This window comes from Echinops telfairi, unplaced genomic scaffold, assembly GCF_000313985.2.
Source record: "Echinops telfairi isolate 266 unplaced genomic scaffold, ASM31398v2 ScPeMD7_21;HRSCAF=78, whole genome shotgun sequence".
Lineage (NCBI taxonomy): Eukaryota > Metazoa > Chordata > Mammalia > Afrosoricida > Tenrecidae > Echinops > Echinops telfairi.
This window is the reverse complement of record NW_022103918.1, coordinates 8,444,824-8,453,018: the sequence shown is the minus strand read 5'-3', so window position 1 is coordinate 8,453,018 and position 8,195 is coordinate 8,444,824. Positions and strand designations below refer to the sequence as shown.

Genomic DNA, 8,195 nt, shown 5'->3' with positions numbered 1-8,195 from the left:
TATCGGTGGAAACTGAAACTATCATGGATTGAGTCAGGCACACCTTAGTACTCAAAGTTATGTTATGTACTTCTAAAATATACTTATGAAATTTAAATAATGTTCCTTCCTAAACTAGAAAAAAGTTTTTAATGGAGTATTTAAAATGGAGTATATACAGTTGGAAAGGTTCAGAGAAGTGTTCTGTTTCCTTGTTAAATATTGTTGCTGTATTAATCCTTATGCTAGCTATCAGAGGCCTGAAAATCCCACAGTTCGCATATTTCTAAGCCTGAGGAAGATTGGATTTTTTTGTGCTATGAATGTTCACCTTTATTCCTATAAGTTATAGACTTCAACACGCAGCAAAGACTTCTGAAAATTGTACTGATCATTACTAGATTTTATATTAGTTACTATTTCTTTTTATCAAGCGCTATTTCTTAAGCATTGGACTGTTAACCACAAGGTCAGGGTTCAAACCCTGTAAAACACCAAAAGAAGGAAAATGAGGTTTCTGCATCCACAATTACTTCCAAACTCCAAACTCACTGCCATCAAGTGGATCATGATGTACAGGGACCCTATAGGTCAGAGTCGAAATGCCCCTCTGGGTTTCCAGGAGTAGGAAGTCATCTTTCTCCTACAGAATGGATGGTGGTCTTAAACTGCTGACCTTGTGGTTAGCATTCCCATGCACAACCCACTATGCCACCAGTAGTCCCCTCCACAAAGACAGGCAGCCTTGAAAACCCAACAGGCTGCTCTATTCTGTCCTACAGGGTTACTGTAAGTTGAACTTGACTCGATGGGAGTGAGTTTTTACTTATATCATCCTATTTGTGGTCATCACAAGACATTGACTCGCTGCCATTGAGTCAATTCTGACTCATAACAACCCTACTGGACAGGATAGAACTGTCCCTGTGGGTTCCTGAAAGTGTAACTCTATACAGGAGTAGAAAGCTCTGATTTTTTCCTCAGGAGCAGCTGGTGGTTTTGAACTGCTAACCTTGGGGTTATCAGCCCAATGCATAATCACTGTGCTACCAGGGCATTGCATTGGGTAAATCAGCTGCATGAGAACTTTTTAGAGTATTGAAAAGCAAGGAAATTATTTGGAGGACTAAGGTACACCTGTTCCAAGCCAGGGCATTTTCAATTGCCTCATATGCATGTGAAACTGGACATTGCATAAGGAAGACCAAAGAACAGTTGATGCCTTTGAATTGTGTCGCTGGTAAAGAATATTGAAGGTACCATGAACTGCCAAAAGGACAACCCGCTCTGTCGTGGAAGAAGTACTGCTAGATTGCTCCTTAGAATCAAAGATGGACCTGTCATCAGGAGAGGCCAGTCCCTGGGAAAGGACATGATGCTGGGGAAAGTAGAGCGGCAGAGGAAAAGAAGAAGCCCCTCAGTGAGATGGCCTGACACAGTGGCTTCAACAATCTGTCCAAAGCACAGGAAGAGTTGTGAGGATAACACAGGACTGGGCAGTGTCTCCTTGGGCCGTGCATAGAGTCACTATGGGAGTCTGAACCAACTGGCTGGCACCTAACAAAAGCAACACTATCTCCTATTCACTCTTGGCTGCCATGATCTAAGGGAGTCAATATTGTTCCCATTATTCAAAATAAATTGTTAGAAGTTATTCATCGGTTGCATGGTAGAACCAGGATTCAGAATTGCAGTAAATGGTGAAGAACAAGATAAATTATACTGATGAACTTAACATTTTCATCCCAAATTCAATTAACAGAAGGAAGTGTTTTCACCTTAACTTAATTGCTAATTAAGAATATGCTTGTGTTTTTCCCAGAACATGTTGTGTTTCGTAAAGCTTTCACTCCCGTTGAAAGAGCACAGTGTTATCAGTGTATAGTAATTAAAGTCAACGGCTTTCCTCGAACAAACGAGAGCTTTGGGGAAGAAGGTTGGGAGGCTTGGAGAATTCTGGGTTCTTTTTCATTATCTCCTTTTTCTTGGAAATCAATCAATGCTTTCCTGTTGAGATAATTTCTGCCAAGATATTTATTAATACCATCTATCTAGAATATACATACTCCATAAGACAGTCTGGGAAAGAGAAGACACTTAGTAGTGTTTTTTTGATGAGAAACAGGAAACATCCTGACAGATTACATAATTCAATTAGCCTCAAACTTAAAACTTGCGTGGTTTTTTGTTGTTTTTTTTGGTCTTATTCTAGAACAGTGTTATTTAAATGTTCACCGCTAATCCAAAGTTTCACTGTGTGAAACCCCTAGTTGCTTTCTGGGGGACAGTTCACTTCTGTAAAGATTTTATCCTTCAAAACCCTTCTCAGGGAGCTCTGTGTTGTCTTATAGGGTTGCTGTGAGCTACAATCGAATCAACAGCAAGTGTTTTGTTTTGTTTTTAATGATTTAATAGCTGTTCTTTTTATTTGTTTCCCCCCTCAATGCTTAAACTGATCTTACACTGGGGTGGGGGAGGGGGCGGTGGAGGGAAAGTGCACATATTTATTTAGCAAAAGTCCAGGTAAGAATGCAGTGATAAAATGATGAAAGCATAGAAGTCTTCAAATTCGGAATCTGTTTCCTTAACTTGCAAGATCTAGAAGGAAATGAATCCAAAGCAGCTTATTGAAAAAGAGCATCTCATTTAAACATTTCCAGAAATACATTTTGGCCAGATAATTTTTTTAAATTTTGGCAACATCTTTCAAGGGCAAAGATAGATATTTAAAAGAGAGAATGAGAGAAAGAAAGAAAATAAAAAGACGGATGTGACTTTTCTCTTCCACTTGCCCAAACAAGCTAAATCAGCGATACTAGCCTCATTAGACCATTAGGGTAGATCCTGCAAAACAATGAGCCTTGCACCTGGCCTGTCATCCCTCTCACTTCTTTGAGGCTTTTCATTTGCTTATTTTGTTTCATTTTATCCTTCCTAAATGCGAATGACTAGAAACAAATTCCATCTCTGAACGCTGTTTTGGGAGATTGATTTAATTGGGGTTCACTTGTTTATCATATACTTCCACAATAGTATTTTTAATTTTTAAAAGTATTTTGAGAGCATTTATGTTTTCAGAAAAACCACAGATTGTACAGAATATCCCATGTGCCACTTCTCCCCTTTGCATACTTTCTCCTATTGTTAAAACTTTGAAGTCCTGTGGCATGTTTGTTATAATCGATGAACCAATATGAATACATTCTTGTTAACTTCAGTCCATAATTCGCACCATGGAACCCTGATGGTGTAGTGGTAACTTGCTGGGCTGCAATCCGCATGGTCGGCATTTCAAAACTACCAGCATCTCTGCAGAAGACAGACTGGACTTTCTACTCCCATACACAGTTACAGTCTTGGAAACCCACAGGGGGTTGCTATGATTCGTCCCTGACTCAATGGCAGTGAGTCCAGTCCATAAATCACATCTTTCTGTTGTACAGTTCTATGGGCTTTGACAAACGTATATGTCATATATCCATCAGTACAGTGTTATACAGAAGAATGTCACTTCCACTAACATACCTGTACTTCATCTATTCATCCTCTCCTTCTCCTTCTGGAGTTCTTGCAACCACTATTGTCTTTGCTGGCTCTGTAGTTTTGCCTTTTCCAAAATGTTCTATAAGTGGAATCACACAGGATCTAGTGCTTCCAGCTGGTTCCTATCACTATAGCAACGTACATTTACAGGACCTTCATAACTTTTTACAGCTTGGTAGCTCATTAAAAAAACCCCCACTGAATAGTACTTCATTATATGTGTACACCCCAGGACATATGTCAAAGGGCATCTTGAGTGCTCCCAATATTAGACAATTAAAAATAAAGCTGCTATAAACATTTATGTGCATATTTTAATGTGGACATTTGGAGTAGGGAAGAAATACACACAAACCCTTGTGAATCAAACGTGTTTGGTTACAAGGTATGAGTAGTGTATGCACACTGTCATTTTAATGATAAACTTTTTTCCATCTAATTAAGCATTATATTATACTTTTAAATATAATTTGACATTTTATCTCTAAGGAGTTTCACCTGTGATTTTTCACTCAAGGAAAGAAGTTGTTTCTTCCCCTCAACCTTTGGTGGTGAATTAGGGAGGAAGTGGGGCAATCAACACCCCCCCACCACACATACACACATGCAGAAAACTATAAAGGTGAGGAGAGAGAAACTACTGCCATTGAATTCCTGCTTCTAGGACCCCAGGCTGAAGACCAACTCTTCATCTTTAATTCTACAAATTGCTCCAGGAGCCTCTCGGTAAATGTCACTTGCTGCTGCTACTGCTGTTTGGGGATTTCTTAAGCTTGCTGAAGTGAAGTTTCTGTAACTTGTAGCTGAGAGTCCTCACATACAGAGAAAACTTTTCAACCCAAGGACTGAGGGATAGTCTGTATTTCAAGAAGCAAAGGATCACTTGAGTTTCTGAGCTGGGCTGTGAGGTGGTCTTGAGTGGATTAACATCAGAAGGCGCAGAAGAATTCATGATAATAATGCCAAATAAGAGGATAAGGACCACACACGGTGGTTTGCCTGGAAAGATTCAGTTTACAACATGTGTCTTGATCGGTCTGACTTCGTTAGCACTTGTCTCAGTGATTATTATCTAATGAAGCATTTCTAGGGATGGTTGCATTCAAATAAGTCATCAGAGATTTAGTAGACTTCCATTTTTCATTCCCACCTGCTGCAGAGGTCTTATCGGGTATCAGGTGGTGTGCACGCTGATTATTTCACTTTAACAAGGGGCTCAATCAGGAAGGCCTGTAGCAACAGCTGGTTCCTCATTTCCTAAACTGGCCCTCATGCAATGGAACTGGCCCTTTTCTTTCACTCTTTCATGACCACAGGTACAAATCAGTACCACTTCCCTTGTCTGCTTCCACAGCTTATTAGTATGCTTTTGTACCACTTGCCATGCATGGTCAGGCCAGGGTAGGGGCTTGCGTGACTGCATAATTTGGATGAAAGTGCATTGGTGCCATGCGGAGGTGGTGAAAGGTGATCGGATAGGGGCATCTTGGAGGTGGGATTCTGTGAAATTTTTCCCCTGTGAGCTTCTGCATAGTGAAATAAGGCTTACAAGTATATGTCCCCTTTTCTTACTGATGTTGTTTTTGGCATTAGTAATACGCAAGTGGATATTTTATTTTGAGGTGAAATACAGTGTAAGCATGAATCCGTAATGTACTTCATGACTATAGGCACAGATAAGTACCACTGATTCTGCACAATTATGTGCAGCCAGTATGCACAATTTTTTGTATTATTCCATGTTTTGAGAAGACAAAATTATGTTTTCTTTTCTTCCTTCCATCTATTCTGCCTCTACTTATGTCTCATATCACAACAACAAAAACCAAGCTCACTGCCATCGAATCAATGCCAACTGATAGCAACCCTATCAAATGGACAGAGTAGAATTTCCTCATGAGTTTTGAAGACTGTAATTGTTTGGGGGAGTAGAAAGCCCCATCTTCCTCCCATAATATTTATTTTTTTTTAAAAAATCACACATAACCAAGGATTACCAACTCAAATGACTTAACTAAATCACTCCAGTGATTCAAACTGCACTCTATTACCCAAAATAACAAGCACGGAATGATTCTGCTATGGTTTGACAGACAGCATGAAAGGTGCCTAGTGCTGAATCTCCTTCCTGTCTGGTGGTGGTACAGAGGTAGTCAAACTTCCTGCCTTGCCAACTAATTCAAGGACCTAATCGTTATACCAGGGTCCACCCTGTAATCTGCACGAGGCAAGAAGTTGCAAGGCCCCCGGTTGCCAGAGTCTGTCTTGGAAGAAGTAAGGGCAGAGTGCTCCTTAGGAGCCAGGATGATGATATGTGCATGTGTTGTCCGGAGAGACTGGTCCTGGGCAGCGATAAAGAGGAGGGCCCTCAGGGAGAGGAATTGATCCCGTGGCTGCAACAATTGACTCTAGCCTAGGAATAACTGTGAGGATGGCACAGGGCTGGGCAGTGGGTTTTTGTTGCTGTTGTACATAAAAGATCACTATGGGTCAGAACCAACAACAACAACAACAACAACAACAACAACAACAAGAGACTAAGGTAAGCATATCACTGAAGAGAACATGTCTGCAGCCCTCCAGTGATAGCAGAAACATATTTGGTCAAATATTGTACAGAATGAACCACTATATGCATGAGGCAGAAACCTACTGGCAATATTTGATAACGTAGCCCCCTACTTGCAAAATGGGAGGTTTGACTCAGAAGTTTCTGGATACAAGAGCTCTATTTCCTTTTGCTGAAGTCGTTTTGTAAATGTCAGTTGAATTAAAGGACAGAGAACAAGTTGACTAGCATTGTGGTTACATTTAATTCTTCGGTGGGAGGCCACCATTTCAGGAGCTTCTTGGTGATGTTTTGCCCATAGCTATGACTGTTCCTGAATTTGTTTTCTAGGTGTGACTCTAGGGATCAGGTTAAAAGATGCATTTTAAAATAAGTCTTTAAAATGTGATGGCTCCTAGTTTTCTGAAAATCTTTAGGCCAGTTATAACCTCTTATTGCTGTGCAAGTACTACATTGAATATGGAAAGATATTTATGACCTTTTTTTTAGAAATGAAGGACTTTTATCATGCTAGTAATTTCCTAATTTAACAGTTTTATGGATTTGAGTTATTTATATCTTATTTTTGGCTTCATTAACCCAGGAGTTAATATAGGATTTACCTCTTAAATAAGCAAAGGGATTATGTAAAGCTTTACTCTCCTTCCTAGCTAAACAATCCACATATGTAATCACAGTCTAATTCTTACAAAAATACATGGAAAGATAAGTTGAAAAGTATTGTACTGGGCATTTTCCCAATAAATTTAGTCAAAGGGAATAGCTAAGGCTGCTGATTAAAAGATCGTTTGTTCATTGCTTAAGCTCAACTGATAATTGCTCATCTTTACTTTTTTTGTTTGTGTAAAGTGAATTTTACCCAAATGTACCAAAATATGTTGCTCAAAAGGAGAGTGTTGAACATTCTAAAATCAGAAATTACTATTCCTCTCTACCTTCTATGTTAGATACAATGATGAACAAGTTAAAGACAAGGACATTATAGTTTGCCATCTTACCCAACAAAACTATGACCACGAAGATATGTCATCACTGTCTCCTTCTTTCCCTATATCCTTTGTGTAACTGTGTCCCACCAAACTTTTTCATTTCTTAGAGTTTTGGAATGTGTAAGCTGGAAAATCAAGATAGCATTATGATGTATTGGCCCAGAGCCTCATTCCCACAATATTTGATGAAAGTGAATGAAAATAATGTTGATAAGGAAAGTTAAGACTACATTAGAAGAAAACAATCGAGAAAAAGTAAGTAATGTTATGCTGTAAAATTTTAACATTTGAAAAACTTTATTTTTCAATAATAAGATCGGAAGGTTTTGTTGTAACTAACCTTTTTTCTTTTTTGGCCAGGCACCTCATTGAAGAAGCAATACCGGGGATCAAAGGACTTATGACAAGATACCGGAAAACAGCACTTACATAACCTTTTGAATTATAGAGAAGCTGGCTCAGGGGAGGAGGAGAATGGGATCAGGAAGAAGTCAAGCAAGATCTTCCCAGAGGAGAAATAGCCGCGTCTCATCTGAGGACCTCCAGAGAGGCCCCATGCCATTGACTGCAATGGAGGAAAGGGGACATGGTCCCGAGGACTGAGTAGGAGGGTGTCTGATGTAAGATAATTAAGGGGTCTGAAAAGACAAACCAGAATCTGGTTCCCTTTCAAGCCTCAATCCCATTGGCTTTCGCCCTTGCTTTCCCCAGACGATAGACAAATGTATTGACCAATCAGTACTCCATGTGTGGTTTTCAGAGGGGAACATATTTTTATTATTCTTCCTCAGGAAAATTTAAAAACCAATTATTTAGGAAAATGACTCTCAAGTCACCTGCCTCTCTCTAGTCTAGCCCCTGTGTTATGCATAGAATCTCTAATTGCACTCCTTTGTCTGTTCGATAGATACCGATTGGGAGCCTAGGCACGGAATGTCCCAAGCAGACCACAGCAGGCACATGGTCGCTGGCCTCGTTTAGCAGGGAAGGTGGCTGCCGCTCAGGAGAGGCCAACACGTTGCTATCACATGGATAAAAAACAACCCTAAAATGTTTCTGAGTCTTCCAAGTGTGTTAGTATTGCATAGCTATCTTTTTCGATCTCTTAAGACTAT

At 39.7% G+C, this 8,195-nt stretch overlaps 1 long non-coding RNA gene across 1 annotated transcript; it reads left to right on the top strand.

The window, feature by feature from the left end:
- The first annotated feature begins 4,178 nt into the window (after positions 1-4,178).
- On the top strand, positions 4,179-7,494 carry LOC123521497. Its single transcript, XR_006679930.1, has 3 exons — positions 4,179-4,248; positions 7,188-7,335; positions 7,441-7,494. It is a non-coding gene; the product is annotated as an uncharacterized LOC123521497 (long non-coding RNA).
- Positions 7,495-8,195: the final 701 nt, after the last annotated feature.